At 36.4% G+C, this 14,777-nt stretch overlaps 1 pseudogene; it reads left to right on the forward strand.

The window, feature by feature from the left end:
• Positions 1-796: 796 nt before the first annotated feature.
• Positions 797-3,122, forward strand: LOC143675818 (zinc finger CCHC-type and RNA-binding motif-containing protein 1-like; annotated as a pseudogene).
• The last annotated feature ends 11,655 nt before the right edge of the window (positions 3,123-14,777 follow it).

The raw sequence follows: 14,777 nt of genomic DNA on the forward strand, positions 1-14,777 counted from the left end.
ACCCACACAGAACTAACTGGAAGGACCCCGAAGCCATGGAGGCCAGTTCCCCTCCCCCATGGGCACGACAGACTGGCTCCCCAGGGGGGGAAGGAAACAGACTTTACTAGCAGGAAGGGCTTAGCTCAACCAAGTTCCAATTGTGGAATTAATAAATTCTGACTACTGAAAATAGGTCCCTAGCACAGATAAACCTGGAATAAGCACTAAAGGAACTAGGAGTTTTTGCCCCAGCAGAGAGAGAGTGGGGCTGACCGACAAAAAAATGAAACAGAGGCTTTTTGAGTCAGAGAGTTACAAAATACTGAGAAAAGGCTGGACCCCAAGAAAAGGGGATGCATAGATCCTGGAGAAACATAGAGCCATGTACCAACTCAAGCTCTTGGTTGGCAAACCCGAGGAGTGGGGGTTGAGCTCTTAAAAGTTTGTTTTTGTTTTTGCTTTTTTTCCTACTTGTTAACAGCTCAATAGGTAGAACTGGAAGCCTTCTCACACGCCAGCACTGCCCCAGGCAAGAGTAGAATTAAGCTTGTCTGAGGGACAAAGTAACCGATCACATGAAATGAGTTAATTCCCTAAAGGTTGTAACTTTCCCAAAAGGAAAGTGGGTCTCAGCTCAAGTGGAATCCCTCCTTCAAGGAATTCAGGCCCCAGAGACAGGAAACTGAAGCAATTAATGACAAACTAGAACCTCACCTCTGTCTCAACGGCATTCCTGGCAGGGAGAGTCTGCTAAAGTTAAAGGCACCACATCTCACTTTACTCTGGTGGGAAGGCATGGGCAGACAAACGTCACATGCTGGGCAGGATAGGAAAGGTACAGTCTAGAGGCTTTGTAGGTAAGTTTGAAAACTTGATGGGTTGTCACATGGAAAACTGATGCTGGCAATGCTTTCCTCCTGAGACACAGGCTAGTCCAGTCTGGGAAAATCTGACTGGGATCTATAATTTCTGAGGAGACCCTCAAAAGACAAGAAAAAGGCTTCATATAGGCAGGGCAAGAAACAAAAACAAGAACTGAAATATTCTTATCAGTTCAACAGAACCTATGCTAGAGGTTCAGAATAAGTTGAACTGAATTTCAAAGAACAGATAGAGAACAAGGCCATTCAGCAAGAAAATCCTAGATAAAAGAGTGAAAATCTCCATAATAAACTAAGGAAATCAAATGCTTAGATGCCAGCAAAAAATAATGAGTCTTACTAGGAAAATCAAAGATATGGCCCAGTCAAAGAAACAAACCAACAATTCAAATGAGATGTAGGAGTTGAAGCAACCAATTCAGGATGTTCACACAATCTTGGAAAATCTCATTAAAAATCAAATCAACAAGTTGAGGGAGGATATAAAGAAGGCATTGGGTGAACAAAAAGAGGAACTCAAAAATTTGAAAAAAATTCTCAGAACCTGTAGGAATGAAAGGCATGATAGAAGAGATGAAAAATGGAAATCTAACCTGCAACAATAGATTTAAAGAGGCAGGAGAAAGGACTAGTGAACTATAAGAATGGACATCAGAAATCCAATGCACAAAAGAAAATATAGGGAAAAATATAAGCAGGGTCTCAGGGAATTGAATGACACGCATGAATATACATGTTGTGGGTGTCCCAGAAAGAGAAGAGAAGGGAAAAGGAGGAGAAAGACTAATGGAGGAAATAATAACTGAAAATTTCCCACCTCTTATGAAAGACATAAAATTAAAGATCCAAGAAGTGCAGCATATTACGAACAAACTAGATCCAAATAGACATACTCCAAAACACCTACTAATCAGATTGTCAGATGTCAGAGAAAGAATTTTGATAGCAGCAAGAGAAAAGCAATCCATCACATAGAAGGGAAGCTCAATAAGACTAGGTGTGGATTTTTTAGCAGAAACCGTGGAGGTGAGAATGCAGTGGTGTGAAATATTTAAGATTCTAAAAGAGAAAAACTGCCAACCAAGAATTCAATATTCAGCAAAACTGACCTTCAAAAATGAGGGGGAGATTAAAATATTTTTAAACAATCACTGAGAGAATTTGTGACTAAAAGATCTGCTCTGTAAGAAATACTAAAGGGAGTACTACAGACAGAAAGGAAAAGGCAAGAGAGAGAGAGGTCTGGAGAAGAGTGTAGAAATGAAGACTATCAGTATAGGTAAAAAGAGAAAAAAAACTTAGATATAATATATAAAATCCAAAAGACAAACTGGTTGAAGAAGGTGCTGCCTTTACAATAATAACATTAAATGTTAAAAGACTAACCCCCCCAACCAAAAGACATAGACTGACAGAATGGATTAAGAAACAGGACCCAAGTGCCTAAGCTTATAGACCCGCCTCTGGGGCCGGTGTGCTTATGGCATCTGAGGTGCACATAATCAGAGTATGAAAGGTACAAATCTGCCATCACTTTCTCATCTCTGGCTTCTGAACTCTCCAAGAACCCTGTATGTCAAAGCTGTTGTGTGGAGCAAGAAATAGTTGAGTTCGAGCCCCAGCTGGGCCTAGGGCTCACACTCTTCTGATCTCTTTGATGTGCCTAACCTGAAGAAACGAGTGGTGGATTGGCTCTACGTAAAAGTACAGTGTATTTTCCAAGTATGGCAAAGTTGTAAAGGTTACTATAATGAAAGATAAAGATAACCAGGAAGAGTAAAGGGGTTGCATTTATTTGGTTTTGGACAAAGAATCTGCTCAAAACTGTACCAGGGCAATAAACAACACCAAACAGCATGCTATTTGGTAGAGTGATAAAAGCAAGCATTGCTATTGACAATGGAAGAGCAGCTGAATTCATCCAAAGGCAAAACTACTTTAATAGTCTAAGTGTTACGAATGTGGGGAAAGTGGACACTTAAGCTATGCCTGTCCTAAAAATACGCTTGGAGAACGTGAACCTCCAAAGAAGAAAGAGAAAAAGAAAAAAAAGAAAATTCCTGAACCAGAAGAAGAAATTGAGGAAGTAGAAGAAAGTGAAGATGAGGGGAAGATCCTGCTCTTGACAGCCTCGGTCAGGCCATACTTTCCGGGCAGAAGAAGAGAAGAACAGAAAAGATGGAAGCCTGGTCAGGGGACCCCTCAACATCAGATGATTCAAGACGCCCAAAGGATAAAGAAAGGCACATAATTCGGTGATAAAGAATTTAGTGATTAAAATTGATATTTACTATGTAAAAAGTACTAAAATTAAAAAAAAATCTTAAGTATAAAGTTCAATTGGAGACTAAAGATTACTTTTAGAACTTTACACATAAGAACCCTTGATACTAAGCCAAAAGTTTGGCTTATTTGGGCATAGAATTCCAACCAAACTCCAGATTTGAGAGTCGTTTGGATGGACAAGTGGTTTTTTGTGGTGTTTTAGTTTAACAAAACTGATGAGAGAAAAGGGGGAAAAACCTATCATACAGCAGGCAAAATGAGAAGCAACTTGTATCCCAGGTGTGGCTTCTTCAGTGGACCAACTGCAATGTATTATTGATTTGACAGAGCCTCTACTTCAATGATGTCTGTCTCAAAATGTCTCGAAATGATTTCTGTACTGAAAAATAAAGCCAAACTCTGGAAACCTAAAAAAAAAGAACCTTTGATGCTGAATAGTTTTCTTCTATAAAATAGTTCACATGAAACTGAAAAATAATTTTAAATATCACGTTTCTATCCATCTTCAAGTGATAAAAAATCAAGATTTAATAACTGTTAATCCTGAAAACAACTATTTTTAATAACAAAACTTTAAAGTATTACAATAATACTATCATCCCAAGAAAGAAGGTAGATATTTAAAAGCTCATTATAAAAGCTTTATTCACATCTGATTGGTTTACATTAATACTTTTGAAATAAGTTTAATCCTTAAAACAAAAACTTAATAAAAACTGTGGAAAAGGTGAATCATTTATTGTTTTAAATGTTAATAAAGTTTTCAAGAAAAATTTATTAGAAAGACAGAAAGAAACAGGACCCATCTATATTGCTATCTACAGGAGACTCCTTTTAGACCCAAGAACAAAAATAGGTTGAAAGTAAAAGATTGGGAAAAGATATTTCATGTAAACTACAATCAGAAAAGAGCAGGAGTAGTAGTTATACTAATATCCAGCAAATTAGACTTCAAATGTAAAACAATTTAAAAAGACAAAGAAGGGCACTATGTATTAATAAAATAAACAATTTGACAAGAAGACATAACAATTATAAATATTTATGCACCGAGTCAAAGCACATGAGGCAAACACTGACAGAACTGAAGGGAGAAATAGACACCTCTACTATAATAGTTGGAGACTTCAATTCCCCACTCTCATCAATGGGTAGAACATTGAGACAGAGGATCAATAAAGAAACAATTTGAATAATACAAGAAATGAACTAGACTTATAGAAGTTACAAGGGTAAGGATTAACATAAATGTGGCATTTTGTTAATGTTTAATTTTTTCCAAAATGCAGGTGTCATCCATTGGTCTTTTGAAAGTTTTGTATTTATACTCCTCATCCACCCAACCCCAACTATGAAACTACAAGCATACATTATTTTATTGTACCTCACAGGTGCATTTTTTTTAATTGTAGGTTTGTGGCAACCCTGTATTCAGCAAGTCTCTCGGTGTCATTTTCCAATATATGTTCGCTTTGTGTCTCTGTCACTTTTAATTAAAGTATGTGCATTGTTATTTTAGACATAATGCTATTTGCATACTTAGACTACAGTATAGTATACTGTATAGTATACTATAAGTATAAATAATACTTATAATAATAATAATAATAAATTTATACAAGTATAAATTTTATATGCACTGAGAAGCCAAAAACTTTAAGTAACTTGCTTTATTGTAGTGTTATGTGCTTTATGGCAGTGGTCTGGAACCTAACCATCAGTATTGCTGAGCTATGCCTGTATACTATTCCTCACGATTGCTTTGAAAACAATTAAATTTCTGTATAATCTACACTTAAGTACAAATTCAGGATTTTAGGCTTTATTTGCTCAATAGACATGTTTTGCCATCATAGAGTGGGTCTTCTCTGAAAGGCAAAAAGCAGTTTAGTTGTAGCAGCAGCCACATCTGTACAGTAGCATTTTAGTCAATTATTTGACTTGCCTTTAGTCATTTAAAGAAATGATGAAAAATGGAAAAATTTATAGTAATAAGAAAAGATTGAAATTATTAGGTAAAACAAAACAGGCAAAATTTTGTCCTTAATCAGGTATATTTTTATATAAGCTAATTGGCCATTTTTCATTTTGGGGGAAAAGGAGCAAAATTAAAAAACTTGTAAAAAAAATATTGGCAATGCAATGCTTAAGACTTTTCTACAAGGCATGGAATAATTAAGGATTTTATAATTTGTAGTTCAACAATAAACAAAAATCTATAAAATTGAAATTTTCAGTCATTGAACCATTGTATATTTTTAGGCTCTTTATATACAAATGATGACTGACTGGATTATACTTCTTCGTATGCCAGGAAGTTTTATTAGATTCAAGAGAAAAAAGATGGTTAAATTTGTCTGAGGTTCTAACAAGTTCCTATGTCAGCACTGGTCACTTTGCCACTATTGGCTAACCAATCACAGTAGAGAATTTTCTGAGTGTAGCAGAAAAGCATCAGAAGTCATGTGTCTACCTATTAGGAAATAGGTAGACTTCAGCTTGTTTGTTTAGATAATGTCAAAAACATTTTTGCATATCCTGCTTAACAGTTCCTCCTGAATAGGGACTGTTTCTAGAATGGTCATATTTTGGCTGATGCACTTTCAATAACCAGAAAGAAATAGTGATGAGCTTTGTTATTGGTCTAAATATGGACATCAAACGGGAGAAAAAGTACAGCCAACTGCCGTTGCAAAAGTGATGGTACAAGTATCAGGAAGAGAGCGTGGCCAAAACAACAAATGTGGACCTGGAAGCCAATCATAGGTAAGAATGAGAAGTTTGCATCTGACAAGCCACACAGCATGTTCCAGTTCAAAATGCTATGGTGGGGGCTATTTCCAGGGATGATGGTGGAGTAAGGAGGACTTGGCCCTTCCTCCACAATGATAGTAAACACGCAGAACAAGTTTTCCAGGGCTCCAGAGGCCAGAAGAACACTCCAGCATCTAAGGACTAGCAGGTGGAATGGGATAATAAACCACTGTAAAGAACTGTGAGTAGGTCTTCTGTTGTGGTGGCTGCCAGTCCCCCACTCTCATGGCAGGCAGCCATTAGGATTCTTTTATGAATGGTGGAGGGGTTCGGCATGGCTGAGCACTTGATTGCAGCTTTTGATTTGCAAATTTGGATTTGGATAGCTCTGAGCTCCTGTTTCAGCCTACCTCAGGTAAGCATGGTGGCATCTGCCCCTGACAGGTTTGGAGGTAGTAGAGATTTAATGACTGTAGGGCCAAATGGATGGGCTAATGCCCTGTTCAGGAATTGGAAGACTAAATATGGTTAAGATGTTAATCTACCCAAATTAATTTATAGATTCTATGCTGTGCTGGTTTGAAAGGATGTATGTACCTAAAAAAAGCCATGTTTTAATCCTAATCCTATTTTGTAAAGGCAATCATTTCTTCTAATCCCTATTCAATACTGTATGTTTGAAACTGCAATTAGATCATCTCCCTGGAGTTGTGACTCAATCAAGAGTGGTTGTTAAACTGGATTAGGTGACGACATGTCTCTGCCCATTCGGGTGGGTCTTGATTGGTTGACTGGAGTCCTGTAAACAAGGAAACATTTTGGAGAATGAGTGATTCAGAGGGAGCAGAGAAGAACGACATAGCCATGAGAAGCAGGGAGCCCACAAGCCAGTGACCTTCGGAAATGAAGAAGAAAATTGCCCCCTAGGGACTTTGTGAAACAGGAAGCCAGAAGAGGAAGCTAGCAGATGACACTGTGTTTGCCACATGCCTTTCCAGATGAGAGAAACCCTGTGTTCGCCATGTGCCTTCTCACTTGAAAGAAAGACCCTGAACTTCATCAGCGTTCTTGAATCAAGGTATCTTTCCCTAGATGCCTTAGATTGGACATTTCTATAGACTCGCTTTAACTGGGACTTTTTTCTCGGCCTTAGAACTGTAAATTAGAAACTTATTAAATTCCCCTTTTTAAAAGCCATTCCATTTCTGGTATATTGCATTCCAGCAGCTAGCAAACTAGAATATATGCAATACTAATTAAAATCCCAAGAACTTACTTTGCAAAAATAGAAAAACCAATAATCAAATTTATTTGGAAGGGCAGGGTGCCCTGAACAACTAATATCTAGAGAAAGAAAAGTGAGATGGGAGGTCTCACCCTACCTGACTTTAAAGCATATTATAAAGGTACAATGGTCAAAACAGCATGGTTCTGGCATAAAGATATATAATTTGAGCAATGGAATCAAATTAAGTGTTCAGAAATAGACCCTCTATTCTATGGAAATTAATATTTGATAGGCAGTCAAGCCAACCCACATTTGCCACAGCAGCCTCTTCAATAAATGTATTTGGAGAACAGTATATCCATATGCACAAGCATGAAGGAGGACCTATATCTTGCACCCTATACAAAAATCAACTCAAAATGGATCAAAAACCTAAACATTAGAGCTACTACCATAAAGCATTTAGAAGAAAATGTAGGGAAATATCTTATAAACCTTGTCATAGGAGATGGTTTTCTAGACCTTCCACCCAAAACACAAGCAATGAAAAAAGAAATAGGTAAATAAGATAACAAACTAAATACCTTTTTGCGTAAAAGAACTTTGTCAGGAAAGTAAAAAGATAGCCTACATAGTGGGAGACAATATTTGGAAACCATATATCAGATAAGGGTTTAATATCCAGAATAAATAGAGATTATAGAACTCAAAAAAAAGAAGAAAAAAATTAAAAATGGGCAAAAGACATGAACAGACATTTTTCAGAAGAGGAAATACAAATGGCTAAAAGGCATCTGAAAAGATGCTCAACATCACTGGCTATTAGGGAAATTCAAATCAAAACCACAATGAGATGTCATTTCACACTCAGTAGAATGGCCATTATCAAACAAACAAACAAACAAACAGAAAACAACAAGTGCTGGAGAGGATGTGGAGAAAGAGGCATGCTTATTCACTGTTGGTGGGAATGTATAAATGGTGCAGCTGCTCTGGAAGGCAGTTTGAAGGTTCCTCAGGAAGCTAAGAATTGCCAAATGATCCACCAATCCCATTACTAGGTATATATTCAGAGGAATTGAAGGCAAGGACATAATGGATATGTGCATATCAATATTTACAGTAGCATTATTCACACTTACCAAGAGGTGGAGACAGCCCAAGGCCCATCAATGGATGAGTGGCTAAACAACTGCGGTATATACATATGATGGAATATTACACAGCTGCAAAACAGAATAAAGTCATGAAGCATGTAACAACGTGGATGAACCTTGAGGACATTATGTTAAGTGAAATTAGCCTGAAACAAAAGGTCAAATACTGTATGGTGTCACTAATATGAACTGATATTAATCAGTGAACTTTGAGAGTTAAAGTTAAGAACACAGATTATCAGGAAAGAGAAAGAGGATAGAGATTAGGCATTTGGTGCCAAAGGAGTATGGAATGTTCAACAAGACTAATTGTAAAGATTCAGAAACGGATATCTGATGGTAGCGAACTAATATAAGTAGACTGAATGAAGCTGAATGTGAGTATGGTTGAAGGAGAAGGGCTAAGGGCACCAGAAGGAAAGACAGAGGATAAAGACTGAGACAGTGTAACTTAGGAATTCTTAGAGTGGACAGTGATGGTGAGTAAATGTACAAATAAAAGAATGTTTTTGCATGAGGGAAAACAAATGAATGCCATCATTTCAAGGTGTTTAAAATGGGATGGTATACAGGAAAAAAAATACAATCAATGCAAACGAGGGTCTATAGTTAAAATTAACATTGTAATATGCCTCCATTGAATGTAACAAAGGTAATATGCTAAAACTAAACGTCAACAAGCAGGGCATATGGAGGAGGGATATGGGATTCTTTGTGGAAGAAACGGAAATGTTCTTGTACAGATTGTGGTGGAAAAGCCATGGCTATGGGATTATACCAGGAGCCACTGATCTTTTTACTTAAATTGGATTATATGATGTGTGAATAAAACTGTTTAAAAATGAACAGAGAACTATAAGTGCTAGAAAAGATGTAGAATGTAGAAATGAGGACTATCTGTAAGGGTAACAAAAAGGGTTAAAAGAAAGACAAAAATTAATTAATTAAAAGATGTGACCTATAAAAAACAAAGGATAAAATGTCTGAAGAACTATCTTTACAGTAACAGCATTGAATGTTAATAGATTAAACTCCTCATCAAAAGGCACAGATTGGCACAATGGGTATACCAGTATGATACAACTATATGCTCTTTACAAGAGACTTACCTCACACACAAAGACACAGATAAGCTGAAAGTGAAAGGTTGGAAAAAGATATTCTACACAAACAGTAACAAATAAAAGCTGAGGTAGCTATACTAATTCTGGACAAAAACAAAAAAACTTTCAATGTAAAACTCTTATAAGAGTCCAACACTGACACCAGATATTGATAAAAGAGGCAATTCACATGATCATCTCAATTGATGCAGAAAAGGCATTTGACAAAATTCAGCATCCTTTCTTGATAAGAAACACTTCAAAAGACAAGAATAGAAGAAAACTTCCTCAATCTGATAAGAACTTATATGAAAAACCCACAGTAAACTTCGTATTCAATGGTGAAAGACTGAAAGCTTTCCTTCTCAGATGTACAACAAGACAAAGATGCCCACTGTCATCACTGTTATTCAACATTGTGCTAAAAGTTCTAGCCAGAGCAGTTAGGCAAGAAAATGAAATAAAAGACACCTGGGGGCAGGTCACGGTGGCTCAGTGGCAGAGTTCTCACCAGCCATGCTGGAGACTGGGGTTCATTTCCCAGTGCCTGCCCATGTTTAAAAAAAAAAAAAGGGCATCCAATTGGAAAGGAAGAAGTAAAATTTGCACTACTTGCTGATGATATGATCCTATATATAGAAAGTCTTGAAAAATCTACAACAATGCTGCTAGAGCTTATAACAAGTTCAATAAAGTGGCTGGATACAAGATAAACACTCAACAATCAGTGGTGTTTCTATTTACTAATAATGAACAATATGAGGAAGAAATCAAGAAAAAAAATTTCCATATACGTAGCAATTAAAAGAATCAGATCTCTAGGAATATACTTAACTAAGGATGTAAAGGACTTGTACACAAAAAAATACCAAACATTGTTAAAAGACACCAAAGAAGACTTAAATAAATGGAAGGATTTTGTGTTCATGGACTGGAAGACTAAATATTGTAAAGATGTCAATTCTATACAGATTAATCTATAGATTCAAGGTGGTCTCAGTAAAAACTTCCAACAGCCTACTTTGAAGAAATGGAAAAGCTAATTATAGAATTTACTGGGTAAAGGATTGCAAATAGCCAAAAACATCTTGAAAAAGGAAATCTTGGCTAAAAAGCACAAGAAAAGTTGGAAGACTCCCTTCCTGGCTTTAAAGCAGATTACAAAGCTACAGTGGTCAAAACACCATGATAGTCACATAAGGATAGATATATTGACCAATGGAATCTCATAGAGAATTCAGAAATAGACCCTCACATGTATGGCCAATTGATATTTGACAAGGTCTCAAGTCCACTCAACTGGGAAGGAATAGTCTCCTCAACAGATAGTACAGGGAGAATTGGATATATATATATACAAAAGAATGAAAGAGGACCCTTATCTCACACCATACACAAAAATTAATTCAAAATGAATCAAAGACCTAAACATAATAGCCAGGGCCATAAAACTCCTAGATGAAAACGTAGGGAAGCATCTTCATGATCTTGTGACAGGCAATGGTTTTGTGGACTTTGCACACGAAGCACAAGCAATGAAAGAATAAATATATAAATGGGATCTTCTCAAAATTAAAAACTTTGTGCATCAAAGGACTTTTTCAAGAAAGAGAAAAGCCAACCTGCTCAGTGGGAGAAAATATTTGGAAACACATACCCAATTAGGGTTTAATATCCAGAATATAAAAAGAAGTCCTGCAACTTAACAACGAAATGACAAATAACCCACTTAAAAAATAGACAAAAGACCTGAGTAAATTTTTCTCCAAAATAGAAATACAAGTGGCTAAAGAGCACAAGAAAAAATGCTCAGCATCACTAGGTACTAGGGAAATGCAAATCGAAACCACAATGAGATATCATTTCACATTTACTGGAATAGCCACTATTTGTAGGCGCAAGGGTTAATACAAGACCTGTGGAATTTATTGGGAACAACTGGCTTCAGAGTGGCAGTGGCAGTAAACTGTGGAGATTGTTATCTGCTTAATGGAGAACAGTCTGGGAGGGATAGAATGTTTGTTTTTTCTTAACCCCAAGTTCTTTATGGCTATCTTGAGTATGTAGGGAGTAAACACTGAAAAGTAAGCACTCTGTTTTCTCATGAAATGCATGCATGCTTTTTTGTCACATAAACCCTGCAGTATATAAGCAGGAACTAGTTAAGAATAAAGTTGTCTGTATTCTGTTGTCACTAATCTTCAGACCCCCTGATCCCGTCTGTCTCTCTCGTCATTTCTTAATAGCCTTCGAGCTCTGGTCCGTGGGAAGCAACAACTATTCAAAAAACAAAAAATCTCAAATGTTGGAGAGGATGTGGGGAAATATGAATGCTCACTCCTTGCTGATGGTAAGATGAAATGGTGCATCCACTGAGGAAGACAGTTTGGCAATTCCTCAGAAAACTAAGTATAGAACTACCATATGATTGGGCAATCCTGCTGCTAGGTATATGCCCAGAAGAACTGAGATCAGGGACTTGAACACGTATTTGCACATGTCAATTTTATATAAATTGATTTACAAATTCAAGGCAATCCCAATAAAACATTCCAATAGTCTACTTTGTCACAATTTCCTCAAAATGGAGGCAGCCCAAGTGTCCATCAACTGATTGGATAAATAAAATGTGGTGTATACCCACGATAGAATATTATTTAGCTGTAAAAAGGAACAAAGTCCTGATGACTACAACAACATGGATGAACCTTGAGAACGTAAGTGAGAAAGCCAGACACAAAAGGACAAATATTGTACGATTTTGCTGTTATGTTATAATAAAGAAACTCATACAGTTAGAATCTAGAACGTAGGTTACCAGGAGGTAGACTGGGGTTAAAGGATGGAAAGTTGATGCTTATCTTGTACAGAATTTCCATTTATACTGATGGTAAAGTTTGGAAATGGATGGTGGTGTTGGTAGCACATTGTTGTGAGTGTAATCAACAGCTCTGAACTGTATGGATAAATGTAGTTAAAAGAGGAAATTTTAGGATGTATATATTACTAGAATAACAATTGAAAGATAAAACTTAGGACTGTGCAACTCAGCAAACCCTATTGTAGACAATGGACAAGTTCATAGTACAGGTATAATAATGTTCCTTCATGAATTATTATGAATGTATGATCTTAATACAAAGTGGTAATAGGAGTGTGGTATATGGGAAAAATATACTTAATGTAAATCATGAATGATAGAACTATTTTAATAATCTTTCATCGATTGTAATAAAGGTAACTACTGTTAAAAAAATAGAACAATTATTAAAAAAAGTGCTACCCAGAAATAGTAACAAATGTTTCACACTAGTGCAAGGTGTTAGTGGTTGTTGGTTGGTGCAAACGATCCTATATTTTGTGCATGATTGTTTTGTAAACTCAGACTTTCTTTCATAAAATAGATAAATTGATAAAATCTTTTAAAAATTGCTTTCTAAAAACTGCCCTGGTGGGTACTAAAAAGGTAAAACACAAAAGCTTTATGTGTGTGGAGCTTTTTAAAATAAGAATTTCTGATCACCACAATAATGAAAATTAACAGACATTGAGAAGGAATCAGTGGAAAGGATGTTCTAATCACTATTTTCTGGATAACTGGGGTTATGTTAATTTTAGAAGTTCCTAAGAAATAAGATGTTTAAAAAAACAAATTTACAAATTAAATAGCTTTTGGGGAAAAAGCAGGGCAATTTAAAAGTGATATGTAAATGATATGATACATAGTATGAAAATATTAAAACACAAGTTTCAGATAACAAGACATACCTAGATTGGGAGCTAAATTAATTGTCTCCCCCACCACAGAATTATTATTATTATTATTTATTATTATTTTTTTTCATGGGCAGGCACCAGAAATTGAACCCAGGTCCCCGGCATGGCAGGTGAGAATTCTGCCTGCTGAGCCACTATGACCCTCCCTTTTTTATTTGTTTGTTTGTTTCAAAATTATTTTTTAGGTGAAAATTAAATGTTGAAATTCTTGCAAACTTATACACAAATAGCATATACGGAAATAAAATAAAATGGATTCAGAAATAGAACATTACCAGCATCCAGAAGTCCCTTTCCTACCACTTTCCAAACATATTCGCCTTCTTTTACCCAGGTAACCTCTGTTCCGATTTCGAACATTCTGTTCCTTGGACTGACAAGCCATGACAACTACCCTCATCCTGACGACCATACTTGACACTTTGGCTCCAATTAAGATGCAAAATTCGCAAGGTAAGAGCCCCAGTGTTTGCTATGAATGCGAGAATAATAAAATGAGCAGAGCATTTTCTGCCCTCTCCAAAGGAAAGTTCCTTACTAGGTGCTCTTAGGATCATATGATATCAATATGTACATGAAATCATTTTGAAAACTGTTCAAACCACTTGGGTTCAAACCTTTGCCTGATCACTTAACGTGCACGCTTAACCTCTAAGCCCAATAAGAATCTATGTCTAGGGTTCTGAGGACTGTAGGAGAGAATGCAAAAAAGGAGGTTGTCAAAGGCACATATTAAGTGCTTATCAAATGTTAATCTCACTGTTATTCACTTAATTGATCAAGAAGAGAACTTTGAGCAGTGGGCTTCTTTTTTCCTAAATTTGTTTTAAACATTTGCCAAAATTTATAGTGGTGATGTCATTAATTAGAAACAAGCCATTAATTAGAGAGTCGTTTGAGAGTAGGCTTGAAATAGGACAAAATTCAACCACTGACAGCCATGTCAGTAAGGAGTGTCAGAGAAGAATGCATTTTAGAAGGAGACATTTCACCACTTATTTCCAGGTGGTACCTTTAGAGTATAAAGTATTTTGTGCTTTTTTTTTCTCTCTTTGCTTTAGTAATTTCTATTTACTCTGTTTACAAATATTCATATAATTGCTAATATAATAGGTACTATTATGATCCCCATTTTATGGATTTGAAAACTGGCTCAGGTGGGCTTAGTGATTAGCTGAGATTTCACAGTTAGCCCATGGTAGAGCTTGGATATGTTCCAAGGCTGTTCTCTCCAGAGTCTGCTCTTAATATGTCCTACAGTTGTATGGGTCCTTGATCAAGCCACCTGACCCCTCTATATGTCATTTTCTTTGCCTGTATCGTGGGGATCAAAATATTAGCCTCTTTACAGTGTTATTGTTGGGAAGATTGGATGTATGTCAAGTGCTTACAAATATTAATGTATTAACATAAGACTTAGGACAGTGGTTGGTAATATTTTCAATACTGCTGTCAAAATAAGAGGTGATGAGGGCTTAAACCAAGGCAGTAACAATGGGAATAGAAAGAAGTGGATGTACTTAGGATGCAGGCATGATGAAGAATCCATAGGTTTCTGGTTTGGGTGGTAGGCTGGACTGAGGTAAGAAATAGAGGCAAAGGAGTGAGA

This window comes from Tamandua tetradactyla, chromosome 3 (genome assembly GCF_023851605.1).
Source record: "Tamandua tetradactyla isolate mTamTet1 chromosome 3, mTamTet1.pri, whole genome shotgun sequence".
Classification (NCBI taxonomy): domain Eukaryota; kingdom Metazoa; phylum Chordata; class Mammalia; order Pilosa; family Myrmecophagidae; genus Tamandua; species Tamandua tetradactyla.